This window comes from Leptonychotes weddellii, chromosome 4 (genome assembly GCF_054177405.1).
Source record: "Leptonychotes weddellii isolate Sample4059 chromosome 4, ASM5417740v2, whole genome shotgun sequence".
NCBI classification, from domain to species: domain Eukaryota; kingdom Metazoa; phylum Chordata; class Mammalia; order Carnivora; family Phocidae; genus Leptonychotes; species Leptonychotes weddellii.
This window is the reverse complement of record NC_138372.1, coordinates 156,103,432-156,115,361: the sequence shown is the minus strand read 5'-3', so window position 1 is coordinate 156,115,361 and position 11,930 is coordinate 156,103,432. Positions and strand designations below refer to the sequence as shown.

Genomic DNA, 11,930 nt, shown 5'->3' with positions numbered 1-11,930 from the left:
GAAAGAACCTGGCTCATAATAACTTCAGGGAATTGAGAGTCCAATGCTTAACTACATCTGGACTTCTTAACTCAAAGGGAAACTTCCTTGTTTAAACTGCTGTTAGGTGGATCTCTATTACTGATAATGGAATGCAATTCTTAGCCAACAAAGGCATATAGGATACATAGAGAATCAGGGACATTAATATTTTCAATGCTTAGGGTCTTGAAAGGTCTTACTCGGGACTTGCTGTTCATAGGAAGTAAAAGCTAAAAAAATAGAGCCACCGAGTCATTGAGTATACACAGGTGGCATGATCAAATGGACTTGAAAGATTTTCTTGGATGGTCTAGAAAAGTGACAGCCTAGAGGCAAGAGAGTCTAAAAGAAGCCCTCAGAGGCATTTTTGCAAAGGAAGGCTTAGACCTTATTTGGGTTTTTTTGTTTGTTTTTTTTAATTTTTTTATTCTTATGTTAATCCCCATACATTACATCATTAGTTTTAGATGAAGTGTTCCATGATTCATTGTTTATGCATAACACCCAGTGCTCCATGCAGAATGTGCCCTCCTCAATACCCACCACCAGGCTAACCCATCCTCCCACCCCCCTCCCCTCTAGAACCCTCAGTTTGTTTTTCAGATAGACCTTATTTGTTAATAGAGCGCACATTAAAGATAATTCCATAGTTGTAAAGATGAACTCCCAGGGGATTTTTGAGGATATTGACAATAATAAAGAAGAGTTGTCGATTTTAGGGATGAGTTGAATACAGTTGGAAATATCTTGATTTTCCGGTAATATAGGGATGCCAGGAGGCAGAAAGGAATACAGCCTTTATAGTCAACGCTTGTCATATAACTTTTATGAAAAGTAGCCACCCAAAAGATATCTTCATCCTAATCAGTGGAATCTGTGAATATTTCCTTCTCTGAAACAAAAAAGGAGAGGGTCTTTAGATGTAATTAAGGATCTTGAGATGTGGAGATTGTCCTGGATCATTTGGGTTGAGCCCTAAATGCAATCATGTATCTTTATGGAAGGGAGAACAGAGGGAGATTTTAGAAGATCTTAGAAGGCAACATGACCATCAAGTCAAAGATTGGCGTCATGCGGCCACAAGCCAAGGAAATGCTCGCAGCCCACCTCCAGGAGCTGGAAGAAGCAAGGAACAGGTTCTCCACTAGTTCCTTCAGAGGAATACAGACCTGCCAACACTTTGATTTGGGCCTGATGATACTGACTTTGGGTTTCTGGCCTTCAGAATTGGAGGGGTGACATATTGTCTATAAGTAATGATGGTGAGAAGAACCTTTCCTCGAGAGGAGTTTTACTCCGGAAATGAGGCTGTCACATGCAAGTAAGATGGGGAAGGAAATAATAGGAGTTCTGAATCAATTTTATAGGAAGAGGAATTTCTCGCCTTGGAGGAGTGCTATAAGTTTCAAAGCAAAAAGTAGTTTTTGTTTTCTTTTGGTTTTTGGTCAGGGGTTAGGGCACATTTGGAATAGGGCATAGCAGGTTGCAAAAATACTTAACTGCTCTTACTGAGGGGACCAATGATTGCCATTTCACTGACTCAAATATGGACTTCTTAGTGATCTTCATACTCTACCCCTTGGCATCATTTCCTACCATAGAGCATATCTTTCTCGTAAGTTTTTTTTTTCCCCTGCCTGCTATAACCCTGCACTCCAGATTCCAGGACTGCTTTTTTATTTATTTTGTCTTTTGCCTTTTTGATGGTCTTTCTCTATCCTTAACCTTCATATTGTTCTCCAGAGCTTGGTCCTGAGCTCTCTTCTCACTCTACACTCTTTCTCTACACGGTGTTCCCTGCTCTCAAGGCTTTAAATACTACCTGTATTTCAGCAACTCCCAAGTTTATGTCTCCAGTCCATAATCACTTTCCTGAACTACAGACTAACAACATATCTTTATCTTTCCCTGAAACCTTCTGTTCCTTCAGAATTCCTCTTATCAATAAAATGCCACTACCATCCATCCAAATGCTGAAGCCAGAAACCTAAAGCTTCCTTCTCCTTCAACTTCCAGTCTGTCACCAAGTCCTGATTTTCTGCCTCCCACATACCTCTCAGTTCTCTCTCCTTCTTCCACTAGCTCTCTCACCTCAGCACAATCACATGCCTATACTACTGCAAGAGCTTCCTGATTGGCCTTGCTTCTCCTCTTTCCCTTACCATCCATTCTCCATTTAGTAGTCAAAATATTCCTTTAAGGATCTTAGATCTGTGATACCATTTACTGCCTAGTGCTTCCTTTGCAGATGCTCATGGCTCCTACCAACCTCTCAGCTTCATCTCCCCACTCTTTTGGCCTACAACACTCCAGCCACTCTTAGCCTTGTTTCAGTTATTTTTTCCTACCTCTGTGCTTTTTCACATGCTATTTCCTTTGTCTAGAATGCCCTTCCCTCCACCAATGCATGTCTAACTCCTACTTATATCCTCCATTTCTCAGCATAAAAGTCATCATTTTAGAGAAGTTTTCCTGATGCCCCCTCAATCTAAATGAGATTTCCTATTTTAATCTTTCATTTGATCCCCAATATTCGTACATGACATTTTTCATAATTTGTAACTATATATTTTATAGTGATTACTTAACATTTGTCTCACCATGAGATTATAGGCTTTTTAGGTCAGGAACTATTTTGTTTTGTTTTATGTTTACAGATCCAACACTTACATAATGTCCATAGTTGACAATAAATATCAGTTGACCGAATGACTGGTAATAGATAAGGAAATCAGAAGAAAAGAAACAGAATAGGAAGATATAAAGTTGACTTTAGAAAATGGAGGTCCATGGGGGTTATAGTGAAGGGAAGCCCATACTCAGAAAAAGAGTAGGATCTAGCTAACAGCATCTAATTTTTAAAAAGATACAAAATTATCTTGATTATATTTTTAGAAGCTGCTTCTGTTAGATTTATACAGCTCCAAGGCTGTAAAAGAACAGATTTTCGGGGTGCCTGGGTGGCTCAGTTGGTTGAACATCCCGACTCTTGGCTCGGGTCATAATCTCAGGGTCATGGGATCAAGCCCAAGTAGGGCTCTCCACTGGGTGGGGAGTCTCCTTAAGGATTCTCTCATTCTCCCTCTGCCCCGCCCCCCGCCACCCCTCCATCACTTGCACAGGTTCTCTTTCTCTCTCTTTGAAAGATTTTATTTATTTATTAGAGAGAGAGCAAGAGAGAGCAAGAGGAGAGGGAGAAGCAGACTCCTCACGGAGCAGGAAGCCCGATGCAGGGCTCAATCCCAGGGCCCCGAGGATCATGACCTGAGCAGAAGGCAGATGATTAACTGAATGAGCCACCCAGGCACCCCAAGAATAAATAAATGTTTTTTAAAAAAACAGATTTTCACTTCAGTTTGCTAACAGTTAATTGTCCATATATTGGGCATTGTCATGAAATTGAAACCCATCTAATGAGTGTTTCTTAGCTTTGCAACTGATGATACAGGTCATCAGTACAATGACTGTGGAAAGACTGAAAGGTTGTGGGGTTTTTCATTTTTGTTTTTCACTAGCTCTGGAATATTTACATATATAAAATAATATTTACATATTTAATAAAAGTTATGTTTATGCATAAAATATAAATATATAATTTATATGTAATTAAATTGTTTCATATGTATTTTTAAATTATGTTTATATATAAATATTGATGAGAGAGCAGTCATCAGTTAAAGTGTTGAATTAAGAACAGATGGATTTTAGGGCGCCTGGGTGGCTCAGTTGGTTAAGCGACTGCCTTCGGCTCAGGTCATGATCCTGGAGTCCCTGGATCGAGTCCCACATCGGGCTCCCTGCTCGGCGGGGAGTCTGCTTCTCCCTCTGACCCTCCCCCCTCTCATGTGCTCTCTCTCATTCTCTCTCTCTCAAATAAATAAATAAAATCTTTAAAAAAAAAAAAACAGATGGATTTTACTGGTTGAGATTCTTTTGGTTGCAAGCAACAGAAATTCTCTCTGGCTAACTTTAGCAAAAAGGCATATTTTTGAAAGGATGTAAGTTACCTCATGGATGGTCAGAAAAACAGTCAGTGGAGAGAACCAGGGCTGCACCAAGCTCTTGCAGGAGTTTTTAAAATAGTTGCTATTAATGTAACACAACAATGACACCCATGCTCATTGATTCCTTTTTTTTTTTTTTTTAAGATTTACTTATTTTTTAGAAAGAGAGAGAACATGAGCAGGGGGAGAGGGAGAGGGAGAAGCATACTCCCTGCTGAGTGTAGAGCCCAGCCCACAACCCTGAGATCATGACCTGAGCCAAAATCAGGAGTCGGATGCTCAACTGACTGAGCCACCCAGGCGCCCCAATTCCATTTCAGATTTCAAAGTGTCCCCCCCACCCCCCCCGCCGTGCTTGCTTCGGCAGCACATATACAAAGTGTCCCCCCCTCATCAAAGAATTGGATTGGTTTTGATGTTCCCCCTAGCTATGGCCAGAGGCCAGGGTCACATAATTCAGACATTGTTAAAGAAAATCACCATTACAAGGAAGGGCGAAAGAAGCCACCCCAAGAGCTGTCTGTCATAGAGGTTAAAAAAGTCACAGTTGACTGACATATTGAGTCAGTTCTTTGATACGTATGGTGAACTCTCACCTTGTATGTAGTATATACCCAGTATCTGATTTAATCCTTACAAAGACCCTAGGAGGTAAAAATCTGTATTATTTTCACTTTACAAATTAAACGGACAGATGAAGTAATTTACTCAATTTCACACGTAAGTGGCAAAAGCAGGACTCTACTAGGTGTGTGTGATTGAAACCTATGTTCTTAACCACCTCCCCCAACCAGACACTGGTGCCCTACTCATTGGGTCTTGGCACTCCACATTCTGGTATGTGCCATTGGCAGCCTCCTGCCGGTATCCGTGACCCCACCGAGGGTGTCTTCGTGGGCCATGCTGGATGCAGGCTGGGAGTGACAAAGGACAACATCCCATAGCTGCCATTGACATTGATGGATAATAACACCCCAGCTCCCTGGCACCTGAGGTGTGTTCTACACTTTGTCTCTAGTCTCCGCTGGGGTTGGGCCCTAGATCCTGAAACTTCCCTCTCTGCTAGTAGCTTCCTTCCCTGTCTCGCTTCTCTCCCCTGCCTGTACTGCTCGGCATCAGGTCCCAAATGACCACTTGCTCTTACATCCTGTATTCGGGGTCTGCTTTAGGGAGAACCGAATCTATGACACTCCCTTTATAAGGTAAGAGTAGGAAAATAGGAAATTCCCTAAACAACTATACTTTTTTGTGTGTGGTTTCTCAGCTGTTATTGAACCTCACAAACCAGCATTAAGTTCCTCAGTATTGTGACAGCTTAACAATTTTCAAATGCATTACCATTTCAAAGATTGTCTTAATTATTTTGTAGCAGTGTTAAATGATGTCTTTATTCTGTTTTCAAGAGGAAAAATCTGGAAGCTTCATGTTTGGGCTACGTAATTTTAGTATGCAAAGGTTGGAAATGAAATCACTACATTTGAGCAATCAACCCTGCCAACATCCGAGCTCTGGCTGAGAGTCAGAGAACAGCACTTAACATGCAGTGAGAGGGCTCTTGGAATACCACTACCTTCAGACCACATGCCAAATCAAAGTGATTTAAACATCCAAAATATATGGGACTAAAACATTTACTGGATCAAAGCGTGCCAAACATTGGGCACTCTGGACATGCAGACATTGTGAGCTACAAATATTGGTTTAAAGGACCATTGTGAAACTTCAGCTTGCTTAAAGATTGACTTGGGGGAGAAAAGGAGGGGCCTGTTGCAGGAGATAATGTATTCGTGAAATAATTTGGAAACTGATTACGTGTGATGAATCTTAATTATAGCTATTTACTGTGGTGAATATTTAGGAAAATCAGGGTCTTAAAAAAAGACACAAGCTTTTGCTTTATTTAGGAAGAAAAATAAGTTACCCTAATCTTATGTTCTGTAATTATTTTTTTCATTCAATTTACATGTTTTATATTTAGGACCACAGCATATGTCTCTTTTCTGTTTCTTCCTCAAATTTTTCCTAAGTCTCCGTCCCCACCCCACTAGGGAGAAAATGTAATTTACCATCATCACCCAAATGAATTCCCTGGTTTCTTCCGAACCTTCACCTCACAGCTGTTGCATGAAATAATAATCACTAAAATACTAGCTAAATGGAAATGTCTATCCAAAATGACAGTTTTCTAATATTCTTACATGAAATAACCTTGCAGGAGAAAAAACAAAGATAACATATTTTCTTTCATCTAAAAATAGCTAATCTGGAAATACACCAAAATGCTAATAGTAGTTAGGGAGACCTGTAGATGCGTTCCTACCGTAGATTTTGTTTTTTTTTTTTAAGTTTCTGCAAAGTGATTATATTCCTTTGGTGATGAAAATATGTTATAAAAATTTAAAAGTTGCTTTTAAGATATAATTCTTAATTATGAACTGTGAAGTATCTAAAGGAAGGCACAAATCAGAAAAAAAATATTCTTGTGTATCTAAACTGAAAAATTTTTATATTGTCCCTCAACTGTCTTTGGGCAAGTATATCTCAAAAAAGTTGTTAAGAGTCTGCATATCTCTGCATGATCAGAAAAGAGATGTGTAACCTCTGAGTACATGCATAATAACATACGCATAGCATTGTACCACCTTGCCGGCTATAAATGACATACCTCTCATCCAGCTATGAAGCGGGGGGAAAAGAAATGTGTAGGAAGGTAGATAATAAAATATCTGACCTACAAAACAGCTGAGAAATTAATGAGAAGCCCAAGCTAATTGTGTCTATATTTTTAATTTATGACATTCATAATTAAAACAAGATAATGGTATAAAATACATTACAAATGACAAGACACAAAACCAATATGTTGTTATTAGGGTATTTTAATGGTAGTCATGAAAGCAGAAACTATGTCTATCTTGTCCAATTAATATTTGCTGAATTTATGTATATGTGTACATACATACTATTATTGAGGACCTACTGTGTACAATGCATTAGGAGAGAGGAAAATGAGATATGATCTCTGTCTCCTAAGAATGTATAATATGGCAAAATTACATGTTAACACACCTAAAGTGCCTCATACCTCAGTTAAGAATTTAGGTTTAGGGGCGCCTGGGTGGCTCAGTCGTTAAGCGTCTGCCTTCGGCTCGGGTCATGATCCCAGGGTCCTGGGATCGAGCCCCGCGTCGGGCTCCCTGCTCCGCGGGAGGCCTGCTTCTCCCTCTCCCACTCCCCCTACTTGTGTTCCCTCTCTCGCTGTGTCTCTCTCTGTCAAATAAATAAAATCTTTAAAAAAAAAGAGAGAGAATTTAGGTTTGCCTTTACAGAAGAATGGACTGTAGGCTTCACTGTGCAGTGGGAAAGGAGGGCCTGTGGAGTCAAACATGGGTTTCAATCTTCTTGAACATGTTCTCCAAAAAAGATGCCTTTTGTTGAGGTAACGTGGCAGAGACATTTGCTGCTCACCAAAATGTCCTCGTGCTCCCCCACATTTCCTGTGATTAGGGCTGATGAAAGAGCTCTACGCAGAAGTGCCATGTGTCACTCGTAAACCAAAACATTTGATAGCTGGTAGAAATCTCCCCCCCCCACCCCACCTGAGCAACCTAGAAGACATGTATTCCAAAAAGTATAGCCAAAATGAGGGAGCAGCCTGGAACCTCGAGTAACCGTTTGGTAGGAGTTGACCCAGAGAGTCACTGAGAGCTATGAGAAAACTTGCTGAATGAGAAATAAATCATGATATGTTAAACCGAGATTTATGTGGGTTTGTTACAGCAGCAAAGCCTCATCTGTTCTGACAAACAGAATATATTCCCTTGATGGTTGTTGAGGCTTGTGATGGAAGAATCAGTGTGAAAGTAAGATCTGTTTTTTTAATTTTTATTTTATTTTTTTAAGATTTTTATTTATTTGAGAGAGAGAGAGCACAATGGGGGGAGTGGAGGGAGAGGGAGAAGCAGACTCCCTGCTGAGCAGGGAGCCCGAAGTGGAACTTGATCTCAGGACCCTGAGATCATGACCTGAGCCGAAGGCAGATGCTTAACTGACTGAGCCACCCAGGTGCCCCCAGATCTGTTTTTTTTAAAAGTGGCCAAAAATTGTTGTGTTTTTCTGTGCTGATTGTCTCCGCAATAGAAAAGTCCTGACCAACCTCCAGCTCTATCTAGGCTCCTCCTTCCCCATATTTAAACCTGAATAAACCTTCTGCCTCTACAGCTTGTGGGACTTGAGTAAGGCAATCTTCTTGAGGTTCAGTTTTCTTGTCTAGAAAAATGGAGGACATAGTACTAATATTCATAGGATTGTTTTGAAAATTAAATTACATAGCAAAGCACCTAGCTCAGGGCCTGGCAGGTTGAGGTGCTTTATAAGAGTTGTCTGCCTCCCCTATGTTTTATCTGAAGCCAGTGGTTCTCAAAACTCACTTTACTTTAGAATCATTTGGGAAGCTTTAAAAAAAAAAAAAAAATCAGTGCCTGTATCCCAAACTAAACCAAATAATCAGAATCTTTAGAGGTAGGACTGGTGAAGGGGCGGGGGTCTGTTTTTTAAAAGCACCAGATGAGGGGCGCCTGGGTGGCTCAGTCGTTAAGCGTCTGCCTTCAGCTCAGGTCATGATCCCAGGGTCCTGGGATTGAGCCCCGCATTGGGCTCCCTGATCAGCAGGAAGCCTGCTTCTCCCTCTCCCACTCCCCCTGCTTGTGTTCCCTCTCTTGCTGTGTCTCTCTCTGTCAAATAAATAAAATCTTTAAAAATAAATAAATAAATAAATAAATAAATAAAAGCACCAGATGATTCTATTGTCTACCCAGGGTTGAGAACCATTTTCTTAGGCAACATATAAACAAAATGCTATTTGATAACAGAATTTTTTCAAAAGCACCTTCAAAAAGTACACAGTATGACCACTTTTTCACAGAGTTGGAGTTTTAAAGAAGGCTCATTTTTAATGACAGGCAAAGAGTCAATAAGTAGTTACTGGATGCTCTCAGGGACTGAAGAGCATTCTGATCAGCGAAACTGTAGATAAGCCCAGTGATGTTGCAATGGAAAGAACAGGCTCAGATACCATTTACATTGTTTATAGAAATGACTGTTTTCACACTGTTATGGGCTGAATTACTGTGTCTCCCTCAGAACTCATGTGTTGGAAGTTCTAACCTACTCAGAATGTGACTGTATTTGGAGATAGAGTCTGTGCAGAGGGAATTAGGTAAAATGAGGGCATTAGGGTGGACCCTCCTCCTATATGATTGTTGTCCTTATAAGAGAGGAATTTGAACACAGACAAGTACAGAGGGAAGATGATGTGAAGACCCTGGGAGAAGACAGCCATCCACAAGTCGAAAAGGGAAACCTGGAACAGATATCTCTCTTCCAACCCTCAGAAGGAACTAATCCTGCCTTGACCTCTGGATCTGTAGCCCCTGCAACTGTGAGAAAAATATACTTCTGTTGTGTAAGCCACATCAGTGTCCTTTGTGGTCTGTGGTACTTTGTGATTAAGCACTAGCAAACTAATACACATCTGCTTACAGCAAAAACTTGTGGTAGGTTTTTGGTGAGTGGGTGGGAGAAATAGCCACCTACCTCCACTTCATTAAGAGCTGTTCAGAGATGAGGTGGATTTTTATAAAGTCCTTGAAGTTGTGTACTTCGACTGTTTGATGGGAAGGTAATTTAAAATATTAGAGAAGGCTGCCTGTGTCCAGGAAATGTGAATCATTGTGTCTGCTGGCTCACGGCCATCTCCTGAAGGAACTGCTTTTGCTCACAGCTTCTGTTGCCCACATAGAGCTGCCCCTTCCCCTCAAGACTGTCCACCCCTCCTGCCATAGCAGATTAGACTAAACTGATCTTTTAAGAAGAGATGTGTTGGACCAAGCAGATTCTCTCTTTAGATTTTGGAATTGGGACACTGAGAACCAGGCCATTTAGCTCTAATGAACAAAGCTGAACAGTCATATTGGACTCCAGGACTAAGGCCACTTGGCTGGGACATGTTCTAGAGGAGTCTTAAATGGAGAGTCAAAGGAGGAGAGGATGGCGTGAACATGCAGGAACAAACAGTAGCTTTGGCTGCTTTTATTGAGCTAGCTTGAATGGGTTTCTGTACCACAACCAGAAGAGTGCTAAGCGGAACAGCATGAAATCAACAGAGAAAATCAGGGCCAAAGTCCTGCCCTACGAGGTCACCAAAAAAATCCGCCTCCTCTCTCTGTCATGCAGATTCATAAGCCTTTCAGGCTAGGAAGACCCTAGAGGGCAGCATCAACATTATCTTGGCCAATATTTTCCGAAAAATTAAGGTAAGCCAGGCCCTTTGCATGAACTATCCACCCTTGGAGACAGGGCACAACATTTGTAATCTTATCTTCATTTTGAAGATGAGTAGAAATAGAAGTTAAGAAACCTGCCTTGGGTCATATAGTTACTGTGGAAAATCGATTACAAAAAATGGCCACAAATGTTTACCCTTCCTGTATCCTCATCCTTTGCAGTGTGGCTTTGCAGCTGCTCCCATCAAAAGGCAGCATCTGGGCGAGCCCTGTGACTTGCTTTGACTAGTAGAATGTGGCAGGAATGACAGTGTGTCGGTTCTGAGGCTAGCCGTAAGAAGTCTTAAACACCGCTTCTCAATTTCTTAGAACTCTGTGCATGTAAAGGAGTCCAGGCTACATTCTACTGGAAGATGAGACACAAGTGGCTCAGTCACCCCTATGATCAATAGCCAGCCACCCACTGGAGGTGGGACTGAGGCCATCCTAGATAAGCCAGCACCTAGACGATCCACTGACCAATCAGCCAACTGCCAGCTACACGAAGGAATCTATCCTGGGACTAGGCAGCCTCCGGATGACCCATCTGCTGACCACGATGCATGAGTGAGTCCAGCCAAGATCAACCAAACCTTGGCGTCCTCATCATGTTAACTTCAAGCGATACCAACTACTTCACAGAATGCTCACTTCAGCAGCACATATACCAACTACTTCACAGAGACGCCAGGACGGTAAAACGAGACAGTGTATCTAAAGGGCCCAGTATTTAGTGTACCACGTGAGTTTCCCTGGAAGATGGACGTCTGCAATGGGTCCAAAAGTTCTTGGAACACTGAAGTAGAATTTCCCTTTCAGTGTTGATGTCCAACCAACCGACAGTTTTAGGAACGGATATCTCAGAGATAATGACCTTTGATGGCTTGTAACCCTTAGTTCTACAAGAATGCAATCACTTTTTTCTCGATTATAAGCATTTTTCTAGATCACGGTTTCTCAAAGTGAAGCCTACAGGTCACTTACCTGAGCGTCACCAGCTGCCTGGCAGAGTCATGGCCTCATCCCAGACCTACGGAATTCGACTGTCCCAGGAGCAGAGTCTGAGAATCTACATTTTAAACAAAGTTCCCAGTAATTTTCACGCACATTAAAGTTTAAGAGCTGCCGCTGTAGACTCCTCTGCTAAGACTTTGAAATACAGTGAAGTGTTTCATCTTCTCACTCTAGTATTGCTTTTTAGTTGGGTATTCCTCTAGGGTTACTTATGTCCTAAGATTTTAGGTCAAAAAAGATAACACTGGCACCATTTCTTTTTTTTCAGAGATAGTGTTGACATAGCCACTAACTTTTTGGTGAAAATAGAATACATAGCAATGATTGAACCAACCTAGATGACACGATGATTAAAAAAAAAAAAAGCATAGGGACGCCTGGGTGGCTCAGTCGGTTGGGCGGCTGCCTTCGGCCCGGGTCGTGATCCCAGGGTCCTGGGATCGAGTCCCATATCGGGCTCCTTGCTCGGTAGGGAACCTGCTTCTCCCTCTCTCTCCCTCTGCTTGTGCTCTGTCAAATAAATAAAATCTTTAAAAAAAAAAAAAGAAAGAAGGGTAGGCATCTTTTG

At 41.4% G+C, this 11,930-nt stretch overlaps 2 long non-coding RNA genes across 2 annotated transcripts in view; one reads left to right on the top strand and one right to left on the bottom strand.

The window, feature by feature from the left end:
* Positions 1 to 3,465: 3,465 nt before the first annotated feature.
* LOC145720975 (uncharacterized) lies at positions 3,466 to 7,931 on the top strand. The gene is made up of 3 exons (XR_014144373.1): positions 3,466 to 5,019; positions 5,429 to 7,127; positions 7,341 to 7,931. It is a non-coding gene; the product is annotated as an uncharacterized LOC145720975 (long non-coding RNA).
* Positions 7,932 to 11,271: 3,340 nt separating this feature from the next.
* LOC145720974 (uncharacterized) overlaps positions 11,272 to 11,930 on the bottom strand; it is a 3,567-nt gene continuing 2,908 nt past the window's right edge. Inside the window, exon 3 of the long non-coding RNA XR_014144372.1 lies at positions 11,272 to 11,417. This is a non-coding gene — a long non-coding RNA (uncharacterized LOC145720974). The remainder of the gene's footprint in view (positions 11,418 to 11,930) is intronic.